Source organism: Geotrypetes seraphini, chromosome 1 (genome assembly GCF_902459505.1).
Source record: "Geotrypetes seraphini chromosome 1, aGeoSer1.1, whole genome shotgun sequence".
NCBI lineage: Eukaryota > Metazoa > Chordata > Amphibia > Gymnophiona > Dermophiidae > Geotrypetes > Geotrypetes seraphini.
Window position 1 is genome coordinate 466,648,114 of NC_047084.1, and position 12,471 is coordinate 466,660,584.

Consider the following 12,471-nt stretch of genomic DNA (forward strand, 5'->3'; position numbering starts at 1 on the left):
TAAATCCCATTCAAGGAAGCAAAAATTGTTCTTACCTGATCATTTTCTTTCCTTTAGTCACAGCAGATGAATCCAAGGTCCCGTCCTTTATATTAATATCTGTTTTGCCTTTGTTTCTTAGGGCCCTATGGGCAGCCAGGAGGTGGATTCAGCAATTATGAGGAGGGAGTTATTTGCCAATTGGCTTTTCATGTCAATCCTGCTGCTTTGCTAATGACCATCCTATATATACACGACAGAGCTCCGTTTTGGTGTTCTTTACCTCCACCTGCTGGTGGATGGTCATAACCCATTTGTCTCTGAATTAATTTGATGTGAGTAAAGGAAAGAAAATTATCAGGTAAGAACATTATTTTTTCTTTATCACCTGGTTTCAATTGAAGCTGAAGCCGAAAATTAAAAGATTGGTTGTGTGAATGTGAACCAGTGAGGCCCACCTGGGACTTGTAAGAATTTGCAGTCTGCAGCCCTGTGCTAAACCCACAGGAGATTACCCTCTAGTCTCAGGAACTGCTAGCACAGGCTGACAACTAGGAGATCCATTTTAACAAGGACTTCTCAACAAGTCTGGCACATTTAGGTTCCTAAGTCACTGCAAATGTAGTTAAATATCCTCCGAGACAGGAGCTTTGTGAGAATGTGTTAAAATATCATGATTACCAGCTTTTTATGCTTAACACAAACTGTGCACAAGAGAAAGTAGCACTGAAATGTTTTCCTTTTTGCATTTGGTTATAAAACTGATTCAAGACAAGCATGATATAGATTTTTACTAAAAAAAAAAAAAAAGGTAAAGAAGTTCAGACATTATACCAGCCTGATACACAATCCAGTATAAAAAAAAGCACATAGTCATTGAATGTAAGGACTATATGCTTTCCATATAATTATACATTCTTTAATTATTTTCTAATATATAAACTTCATTGTAATCATTTCTCTACTAACATTATAGGTTGATCAATACTTGTACTTGAAAATAATCACTGCATATCCCTTTATTATAGAATCTAGCTTCTATTTGCCACGAGAGTGATTTAAAATTCTAGATCTTCATCATACCCAACAGAGTCTGAAAATTCTTTAGAATCTCCCAAATAGTATCTAAGCTAGACTATATATAATAATTTAAATAATGAAAGGCCATATTTTACCTCCAAGCAAAATAGCCTCCGCATACATGGACCTCAGATAAGGAAAACAAACTAAAAGCTACAGCGCTGACTTTGCGCCACATTTAGAGCAACAGCTGATGTCTTATCTCCACAGAGAGGCTAATTCCTAAGGAACTTATCCTAAATTTACAGACTTAAATTCCTGCTAAATTTTTGTTATCGAAAGCATTTATTTGGAGCCCTTTATTTACCATGTGGCAGTTAGGATCTTACATAGTAACTTATAACTGCCATTACTTGCAATTGCCCTACACAAAAAAAAAGAATGCAGTGTCCCCCCTCCACCAACTGTCTTACAATCTCTGGTGACCTAGTGCTTTATTTGGGAGCAATCTCCAGTTGCTCTTGCCCATGTCGGCTCTAATCTCAAAATGACTGCTGTAACTTCTTGAGGAAATCTCATGAGACTGCCACTAGAGGTCATAGCATTTTGAGAGCAGAGCTAGAATGAGTAAGAGTGATTGGGAGTCACTCTTCCCTGACTACACCCCAAGACTGCCAGGAATTGTAAGACCCAAGAAGGGGCACCTACATGTAGGCAGCAGGGAAAGGCAATACCTGTTCAGAGGAGAAGAGAGAGAAACAGGACACAGCACATGGAGGGATATTTTCGATAGGATGTCTGTCTGACTTTGTATGGTTCCCGCAAGACATCCAAACACAGAGGTGGAGAAACAGCCACTTTCAAAACGGGCAAAAACCGCTCGACATCCAATTTATTATTATTTATTTATTTATTTATTTTGCGAAATTTGCCTATTTAGACTTCTTGGCCACTGGTATATTCAACCTTAGAATGCCTAACCACCATTTTCGGCCACAAAAACCGGTAAGTTCAAAACATTCAAATCCAGACCATTTGGATGTAAGAGGGGCCAGCATTGTAATGGACTGCCACACAGACATGGCAACAGAGCAGTAGGGCATCTTTAGAGGGCACTGCTGTGAATGTCACATAAAGGGTATTTCCAGCACAGGTCACAATGAAAAAAAAAAATAGATGAGACATTCTAGACAAGTGGGTAGTGTCCCCATGGCCGCATGCCATCTGCAGAAGGAATCAAGTTTGGATTTTTCTCTGTGCCTCTTCTCCACTTCACTGGACTTCTTAGCTCCATCTACAGTTTTTTTCCTTCTGCACACATGCCTGCAGCAGTGTGTTCATTCTGTTCTCCATGTTTTATTTGGTGTATAGTTCCTTTTTATTTGGGTTTCTTGTGCTCAAAGCTTTTCTTTAGCTTTGCCTGCATTGAGATCACACAGCCTATAGTCTGTAACTGACAGGCAATCCCAGTGGATACCTGTTAGCCAGCCTGCTTAGTTTTCTTTGGAGATCAGAGCCATCCCTGAAGTTGTCTCACCTACTGTTAAGTAGGGATCGAGTGCAGGCTGTTAGGTGCCCTTAGGAGGCTCGGCGGTGTCTCACAGGGTGCCAACTGCATCCTTTCACCTCTCCCTGTCCCGGTGTTCGGCCGTTGGTCCACATGGGTGGAGGTGCAGTCAGGCAGAGGGTCTCACTGGCAGCCCGAAGATCAGCTTTGCAGAAGCATCCCCAGCATGAGGCAGTGATTCTCTGATCCATCTACTGAAAGAGAGCTGAGACAGGCTGCAGTACAGATCCACAAACAGGTCACAGAGAGTATATAGGCTGTCGCTGCTTGTGAGGTGAATCAGAGGAAGTCTGAAAAATGATGTCTTCAAGGTTTCTGCATGTCCTCCTGTATTTCCCCACCTGAAAAATCCTAAAATCACCATTTATAACGTTTCTAAGTATGAAAAAAAGTCACAATTTTGGTGTGAATTTCATTGCAGCAGCCATCTTGGATTTTTAGTAATCTTTTTTTCCAAAGCTCCCTGCTTCTCCAAAACTGCAATTGTTGCCTCAAATTTTGTTGGGTTAGAGTCCTTAGGCTCTCCTAATGTGCATTCTTGCCAGGATTGCAGAAATTAGGTTCTTAAGGAGCATTTTTGCGCCATGTGCCATGTGGCGCAGCCAGGAGGATCAACAGCATAAACTTATCCTCTCCCCTGGTCAAGCAGGTGTCAAAACACTCAGCTTGTCCAATGGGGCAGCTTTCTTTATTTTTGGATCTCAGCACGGCTGATAGTTCCATGCGCATGGCTTTGGTCCTTCCGCAGCCTTTGAAACACATGGTTAAGTCATCAAAGGGTGACTTTGCACCCTAGGAGCCAGAGACACTTTCAGAGTTTCTGAAACAGTTGTAAAAAAAAAACAACAATAAAAAAACAAAGGGTGACTATGCCCCAGGAGCTTGAGGCTTTCTCTGAATTTATGAAATTTATGTGGAATGAGTTTAAGAGCTGGCATTCTTCCTTCCCTGCACAGTCCCGCTCCACATCCACTGCGTCTCTCAGTGGCGTTGCTTCTATGAGCATGTCCTTGTCTCAGTCAGCTGCTGTTCCTGATCCTTATACTGCTGACCAGCTTCCTGGCGCTTGTTTCAAGGTGCAGCGCTTACAAGGACGGAGGACCAAGGACTGTATGCTGGACCTTCAGGACCTCTTGGACCTGGAAATGATCCCCCAGATCTGCGCTTATTTCAGTCTTCAGCTTTGCTGGGTTTTGTTTCTGAGTCTTGCAGGAATTGCATTTGGTCACTCAGCCAGCTCCGTCCTCTTCTTCCTCCTGGCTTTGTGGGTGCGCTTGGTCTTCCTCCTTTCCCATGCACCCTGAGATGAGCATTTTCCTATCAGCATAGTGTGACTATCTAGAAGGCGCTCTTATGTTAGTGAGGGCCATGACTCGCTTGTACCCTCTGGCACTGAAGTGCCCATAGGTTCTGGATCAGTTAGAGTGCATTTTTTGGTTAAGTAGGTGCCTACTTGTGCCTCTCTTACCAGGGAAAGTAATGTGGTGCTTCAAGATATGCAGGACTGCCATGGGGACATACTCTAGTCCTCTGAATGTTTTTTGATGCAGCTGCTTTGGGCTTCCAGGCTGCTTTGGTTGTCTCACCTGCACACCCTGGCGAGTGAGACTGTTGATTCTTCTTCTCACCTTTTGGCTGGGTCAGTTTATGTAACTGATGCTTTATAGGCCTTATGTAGGATTTGGCGTTCTCCATTTCTGCCCGCAATATGTTCTGGATTAGACAATGGACTGGCGATTCCACATCTAAAGTTCTCTTGCCAGACTCCCTTTTACATAGAAACATGATGGCAGATAAAGGCCAAATGGCCCATCTAATCTCCCCATCCACAGTAACCATTATCTCTTGTTATTTGGTAAAGGTCTGGATGATCTTATGAATTCTGTGGTGGATCGTCATCCTATGAACCTGCCTGATAGTTAATCCAGAACCCTTGGACAGAGAGAGAAATAAGATGGCGATGAGAGAGGACGCCTGAGAAGGAGGCTCCCTCTTTTTTGATCGGCCGGCATATTTTTTACAACAGTTCCACTACCTAAGATGGGTAAGAGGAAAGGAGCCCTTCGCGGCAACCCTCCGGCGGCGATAGCGGCACCGTGTCTGGTGCAGACAACAATCGAGGGAGCGCATACCCAATTGGGTGAATCAGCAGGGACTACTTAAGGGGCAAGCCCGAATTCGTCGGGCGAACTCAGCCACCAGGTTCGGGCATTGTTAAGCCCGGAACAAAGGAAGCCACCACCGCAACCCGAAAGCAGTGCAGAGTTGGGAGTGCCTGAGGCATCGATGACCCAGGAGGAGATCTCGAGCCTCAGAGAAAGAGGGTTGGTAGCTCCAATGCCATCGGGAGCTGGAGAACAGCAACAGCTATCCCACACTGCAGAAGATGTGAGAGGAGCTTCAGGTGGAATTAATATCAAGTTTAGGGTGCTGGAGAAGCCGGAGAAAATAGATTTGGAGGCTTTATGGCAGGCCATTTCAGTTATGGACGCAAACTTCAAATTGTCTTTTTCTACTTTAAATACTGACTATGGGACTATCCATTCTAAAGTGGAGCAACAAGGTTTGGTCCTTAAAGACATGAGTGAAAAGAGAAAAACAGGAGACAAGAATTTGTGAAATGAAAACTTTGGATTTGGAATTAATAAAGGAAAGAACATATATTGCCAGGAAAATGGAAAGTTTTGAAAACCAACTAAGGAAAAATAATTTGAGACTCCTTAATTTTCCTAAATGTCCCTTAATTTCACCAATGGCGATGGTAAGAAAGTATTTTAAGGAAATTCTGCTTATTCCTACAGAAAGTTTACCACCTATTGTCAGAGCTAATTACTTTCAAATAAAGAAACCTGTGGAAGTCTCTACTAATGAGATTCAAGGGACAAATAATGAAGATATTTTCTGATTTCTGGAAAACTCTTTAGAGGTTATATCGGAAAGGAAAACCCTGTTAATAACTCTTTCTATGGAATGTGATAGAGAATTTGTATTTCTGACATATAAATGATCAGTTTTTAGGTTCTAATGTTATAATATTTCCAGACATGTCTTTAAGATCTCAGAGGCGCAGGAAGGAGTTCTTGGCATTAAGGCCAAGAGTCCTAGCCATGGGAGCAAATTTTTTGTTGAAATTTCCTGTAAAATGTTTTGTTTCCTATCAGAATAAGAGTTATCTATTTTTTAACCTAAACAACTGTTAGGATTTATAGAATCAAAAGAGCAAGTAGTGCGCATAGTTGAAAGTGTTTAACCTGTCATGAATGGCTGTAGTACTGCAGATAAGTGCCACTTTCTAGGTTGGATGACTTTTTCATTTATTATTATTTTTTCTATAATTCTCTCAAATTATGGTGGACTAAATAGTTGAATTATAATGGAATAACCTAAAACACTGAATTAAGTGGAATTAGGTTTATAAATTTTCTTTTAATTGTTTACAAATCTATGCACAAGTATATGAATTGCTTGCTTGAATTTGATAAATTGAATTAAAAAAAAAATAAAAAATATATATATATCCAGAACCCTTAAGAGCTCCGGGCACTCTAATTTTTGTGACTCATGGCACTCTAGAAAGTATGCTGGTTCTGCGGCACAGAGGTCCTACCAGGGCTACCAGCAGAGGTTCTCGAGGTTCCAATATAACCAGTTCTCCGCTTTCTGAGCTGCTCCAGATACCAAGAAGTCCCAATGATGCCAGGCCAGGAGCAGTCCCACTGCACATTGGGAGCAGGTTCTCATTGGGTTCAGATTTTGTCTGACCATTGAGTTTTGGACATCTTTTGGTCTGAACACAAACTGGAATTTGCCTGGCCTCTGACAAATTGGTTTGTGGATTTACCCATGGGACACCCCAAGAAAGCAGCCAGGGTTCTGGCCACTGTGAGAAGGTTGCTCGATATCTGGGCCATAGAGCTGGTGCGCCCAAGCTTTCGGGCTCATGCAGATGCTCAATATACTTTATTGTACCAAAGAAAGGCTCAGACAGTAACATAGTAAATGACGGCAGGAAAAGACCTGAACGGCCCATCCAGTCTGCCCATTAGCTATACCCATTAAAAATACATGATTAAATTAACTTGTCTCTTCTTTGATATTTCTGGGTCCTAGACTGTGTAAAGTCCACCTGGTATTGTCCTAGGTTCCAAATGCTGAAGTTGCCGTCCAAGCTCATTCTAGCCTATCCAACCATCCTGTTTATAGGATATCTACCATGAAGTCTGGCCAGTAGCCAGTTCTTTGCTTCCTGAGCTGCTCCAGCTACCAGACAATTGGGGGACTTTACTGGACCTTACTCAAGTGAATGAAGTGCTCAAAGTTCTGCACTTTTGCATGGAAACAATGTGATCTGATATAGTGGCAATGGCCCTTGGAGAGTTCCTGGTCTCTCTAGATCTGTCTGAGGCCTACTTATATATTCCTATTTTCCCAGATCACAGGAAGTTTCTCAGGTTTCATGTCCTGGAAGATCATTATCAGTTCTCAGCTCTGCCTTTTGGCCTGGCAACAGCTCCTTGCACCTTCACAAATATGATGGTCGTGGTGGCAGCTCATCTGTGCAAGATGGGATTGCAGGTGCATCCCTACCTGGACAATTGGCTGATTAGGGCTCCCTCGTCCATGGGTCTGCGCACAGTGTATCAGATGATCGGAGTCCGGGAAGATCTGGGTTGGATTGTGAATTTTCGGAAGAGCAATTTTGTTGCCAACTCAATCCCTGGAGTACCTGGGAGTCTTGTTCGACTTGGCGGCTGACCAAGTCTATCTACCAGAGACATGCTGACAGCAGTTGTGCTCTCAGATTTCCTGTCTCTTAGACAAGTCAGCTCTGTCGGCATGAGACTATTTTCATGTCCTAGGGTCAATGGAGACCACAATAGATGTGATGTTTTGGGCGAGAGTCCACAGGCGACAGCTCCTACATACGTTGATCTCACACTGGTCTTAGGCGGATGAGTTTCAGATGTATCTGCTGTGGACACTGGAGACTCAAGCCAGCATGCATTCCTCCAGGAGAGTCTGGACAAGGGCCTCACTGTGGCTTCCCTTTGGGTTCATAGCACTGGGCTCTCTTGTTTCAGAGCTCGGGATCATACGCCTACACTGGCATCTTATCCAGACATCGCCGGATTTCTGAAGGGGGCTCTTTGGATTTGGCCCCAGTGAAGCCACATTTCCCTTTGTGGAATCTTAACGTAGTTCTGTCTGGACTCTCTAAAGCTCTGTTTGAGCCTCTTAAAGATGTGTCCCTCTTGGATTTTACAATTAAGGCAGTTTTTCTGGTTGCAATCACTTTGGCAAGATGTGTCTCGGACCTCCAGGCTCTCTCTTGTAGAGAGCCCTTTCTGAAGATCTCAGAGTCTGGGATATCCATTCGCACTGTTCCTTCTTTTCTGCCAAAATTAGTTTCAGCTTTTTATATTTATTAGGAAATGTGTTTGCCCGTGTTCAACCTACAGGGTTTAAGTCACAAGCCCACGTTTTGAAGACGTTTGATGTGCATAGTGTGCTTATTCTGGTCTGGCGATATACAAGAATAAAATTATTCGTTATTTGGAGGTCACAAATGAGTTTCCACTCTGACCATTTGTGCTGATGCATTCCTCTAAGCAGGGCGCTGCTGCTTCCAAGGCCATAATTTCCAGATGGATACGTACAGTCTTTTTGTCAGCCTACATTGTTTCTGGAAAGCGGTCTTCTGTTCTGTTGAGACACATTCTGCCAGGAGCGAGGCCTCTTTTTTGGCTGAAGCTAGGTCAGTCTCCCCAGAGGATATTTGCAGAGCAGCTACCTGGTCCAGTCTGCATACATTTGCCAAATTTTACAGAGTGGGTGTGGCAGCACAACAAGACTCTCTGCCTTTGGGTCCCTGGTTTGAGGGCTGGCACAGTCAGCCCGTCCTAGAGTTCTGGGATTGCTTTGGTATGTCCTGCTTGTCTAGAATGACTTACCTATTGCACTGGGAAAAGAGATAATATATTTTTCAGTAGATAGGTGAGTCGTTCTAGACTCCCACCTTGTCTTTCCTGTGCCTGCCTACTGTTTGCATGCTGTATATGCTTCCCCAAGTTGTATCTTGGATGCCAGTCTGCCCTTTGGGGCTTGCAAATCTCTGTATAATATATTTGAATTCATACAGGGGTAACTATCTGGACTCCTTTGATGCTTTGTTGGTTGTTCCAGTGTTTGTGTTCCTATGTTCCCGTGTTACTTCACCTGTTGTTGACGGAGCTCTTTATGCTTGGGTACTAACTGCAGGTGGCAGCAGAATTCCCTGTGAAGTAGAGGAGAGTCAGAGAAAAATTCTGGAGTGGATTTTTTCTGCAGATTTACTCACTGCCATTGGGATAGAACTCTTTTGTCTAAAATGACTCACCTATCTACTGGATAAGATATTATCAAGGTAATCTCTTTGTAATTTATGCTGATCTCTTCAAAACCTACTATACCCACCTGTCTCCTGCCCCAATAGCCCTTCTGGCTGCAGGTAGCAGCTATATGGCAGTATAGTAGGGTTTTCATGAGCTCACACTTCCCATTATAAATGTAGTATTTAGAGTGGCTTATGGGTCTGGATCCTCCTTTCAATGTTCACTAGCCCACCCACCAGTCTACTTAAGACACCTGTGTGCAGCTCTACTAGGCTTTCCCATACTAGATGCTGCTGTTTTAGAGACAGGTATATATTGTTTCATTCAGTCTTTAGGGGTAGGAGGGGGGGTCACTGTCCACTGGGGAAGTGTAGGAGTCATTACATAATCCCTCCAGTGGTCATCTCTTCAGTTTGGGTTCCTTTTTAGCACACATCCAGAGTTAGACCAGTTTTAAAAGCGTCTAAGTTCCTTCCTGGATGTCTTGGGAAACGTTGGATTATTGCCGCACCCTTAACACGCCTCCAACACGCCCCCTTGAACTTCAGATGCACCTCGGACAAAAAAGTCTAGCAAGAGAGTTTAAAAAAATCGGCACTTGAACATCCCGTCAATTAGGATGTCCAAGTTCCAGTTTATACTGTCTTTTAGATGTCTTTCTTTTTTTGAAAATGACCTGATGGTCTGTTTTGGCTGAAACCAAAACTGGGCAGAGAAAGGGTTTTGGCACTGAAACTGAAATTCAATTTGCCTACTTAAATAGCTGATTAAGAACATCAGATCTCAAGGAGGACCTTCACGAGAGATTGACGGATGCTCCTTGCCTGAGTGACAGCCTCTTTGGTGATAAAGTTGAGAATGCAGTGACTCAAGTCAAAGATCATTCTTAACAATTAGAGAAGACAGTTTTCCCCACATCGCCTGGAAGTAGATGCATTTCTTCTGGATTGTTCACACAAGTTCTTGTATGTGTTTCCGCTAATTCCTCTTGTTCTAAACAATTCAAACTCTGGCGAGAACCAGCCACTATGATTCTCACAGCTCCTCAGCTCAGACAACTTTGGTTCTCCCTACTGCTTCGGCTGAGTGTTAAAGATCCAATTCCATTACAGATCTTTCCAACTCTGCTCGCTCAGAGTCAAGGTTCTCTTTTACATCCCACCTACTCACAATGCTGTCAATTCAAGTAGACATGTTTTTACCACATGGTGTAATCTCCATCACTTGGATCTCCATTCCTTCGGTTTTGGACTACCTTCTGCACCTTCCAACTCTGGCCTTAAAACCACTTCTATCAGAGTTCACCTCATTGCTATTACTGTGTACCATGCCTTTTCAATAATAAACATCTAACTATTCATCCACTGATTTCTAGGTTTATGAAAGGTCTCTTAAACTCAAAACCTCCATTCAAACCGACTCCAGTTGTTTGGGATCTGAATGTAATTCTCACTATTCTGATGAAGCCTCCATTTGAAACTCTTGTAACTACTCATCTTAAGTATCTCACTTGGAAAGTAGTCTTCTTGATCTGTGTCACCTCAACTCGACTTCAAGCACTGGTTAGTGACCCACCTTATACAGTATTTCTTCACAACAAGGTGGTCCTCAGAACTCATCCTTCCGAAAGTACTCACAGATTTTCACCTTAATCCATTGTGCTACCTGTTTTGGTTTTTTTTCCAAAGCCTCATTCTCAACCTAGGGAAACAGCTCTTCACACCTTGGACTGTAAATGTTCCTTGGCTTACTATTTACAAAGGACTAAGCCACACAGGTCTTCACCTCAACTGTTAATCTCTTTCGACCCATTTCGACCCTATTTCGACCCATAGTTAGCAGCTTGCATTTCCTTTTACTATGCTCAGGCTGGGCTGCTGCTCGAGGGACATGTTACAGCACAAAAAGTCCGAGCTATGGAAGCATCGGTGGAGGGACGTGTTACAGCACAAAAAGTCCGACCTGTTATAGCACAAAAGTCCGAGCTATCGGTGGCCTTTTTGCGTTCCACTGCCATTGAGGATATTTATAAAGCAACTTCTTGGTCTTCAATTCACACATTTTTGTCTCACTACTGTCTGGAAACTTTTTCCAGAGAAGATGGTCGATTTAGCCAAACAGTGCTACATAATTTATTTTTTTCTTGAAGGCCAACTATCCCTCCATCCCTTTCAATTAAGCTAGGGCATCCCATCTGTGAGAATATGCTGCCTGCTTGTCCTGGGATAAAGCACAATTACTTATCGTAACAGGTGTTATCCAGGGACAGCAGGCAGATATTCTCATAACCCGCCCATCTCCCCTAGATGGCTTCTTCACTTGGGCATAGAACTGATGACCTAGCATCGAGCATGAAGGCACTCATGCATACATGGTGCAGCTTCACTAAAAGTTTAAAGTGACACTTAGCACTGTCCTTACTGGGCTTCGTGGATGATGTCACCCATCTGTGAGAATATCTGCCTGCTGTCCATGGATAACACTTATTACAGGTAAGTAACTGTGCTTTCTCTGAGCTCAGGGGTGATATGATAGAGGTCTATAAAATGCTGAGTGGAATGGAAAACCAAGTAAACTAAATTAATTTATGGAGATGTATGGTGGGCAGACTGGATGGACCACTCGGGTCTTTATCTGCCGTCATTTACTATGTTATGTTACTTGTTTCTTACTTCATACTTTCACTTAACACAACTGCATAGATAGGTCACCTTCAGAAGACCATGCATTAATTCAAGCTGTACTGACTAATTTGTCTTTGTAATATTAGCAATTCTCGCATCATAATGTGTGGCTGGGCCTCTCCTGAACAAATTGAACAGCCTTGAGTTTGTGTTATCCATTTGCATGTCTGATTTGTTCCTGCTTGTCAATAGCAAAATCATTGCATCTCATTTCTAATAGATGTGTTTCTTAGACAGTAGGATTGATTGGGCACACAACCCCTCCCTCCTCCCTAAAAGCTGCATACATTCCTTCTTGGGTTATGGAACAAATTGAGGAGGTCTGCATGTAGGTAAAGCTGCACATACTCCAAATGTTACATTTAGTTCTGAACCTTGGGAAAATTGTTCTGTCCTGGCACCATTGGATGGCATCATCTGCTTGTATGCTTGATAAGTTCTGCTGTCAACAGAATAATCCGGTTACAGATGAGAAATAGTGGTTTAGAGATACGACTTTCAAAATTGCACTTTATATTTCTGAAGGATTTGGTAGTGCCGCTGTTCCAAACCTGTGACGCCTGGGGAAAGCATTAATCCAGCAGTTTGTTGCTAATTGATCTAGTTGGTGTTGCTAAGGACATTTACTCGTTGTAGAAATTACTTCAGATGCACAGTATTTTTCACATTGACCCTGAACACCTTTTAGAGAGATCTCTTAGACAGCTTGAGGTTGAACTGATGCTCCTCCATTATCTTTCTACCTGGTACTATTTAACTTTTCTCTCCTGTGGTGCTCATCTTTTGAATAAGGAAATGGCTGGCTGTGAATTGTACATTAAGGGTTTCAGGATCATCTTGTAATGAAAGA

The 12,471-nt window shown here is 42.9% G+C and overlaps 1 protein-coding gene across 7 annotated transcripts in view; it reads left to right on the plus strand.

The window, feature by feature from the left end:
* Positions 1-12,471, plus strand: part of ARAF (A-Raf proto-oncogene, serine/threonine kinase) — an 88,322-nt gene that overhangs the window by 17,882 nt on the left and 57,969 nt on the right. The window contains exon 1 of one of the 7 annotated variants that reach the window (XM_033924121.1): positions 190-340. The exons of the other annotated variants lie outside the window; for them this stretch is intronic. The gene's annotated coding sequence lies outside the window, so the exon portion shown is untranslated. Of the gene's footprint in view, positions 1-189; positions 341-12,471 lie in introns of those variants that run through there. 7 annotated transcript variants of the gene reach the window in all.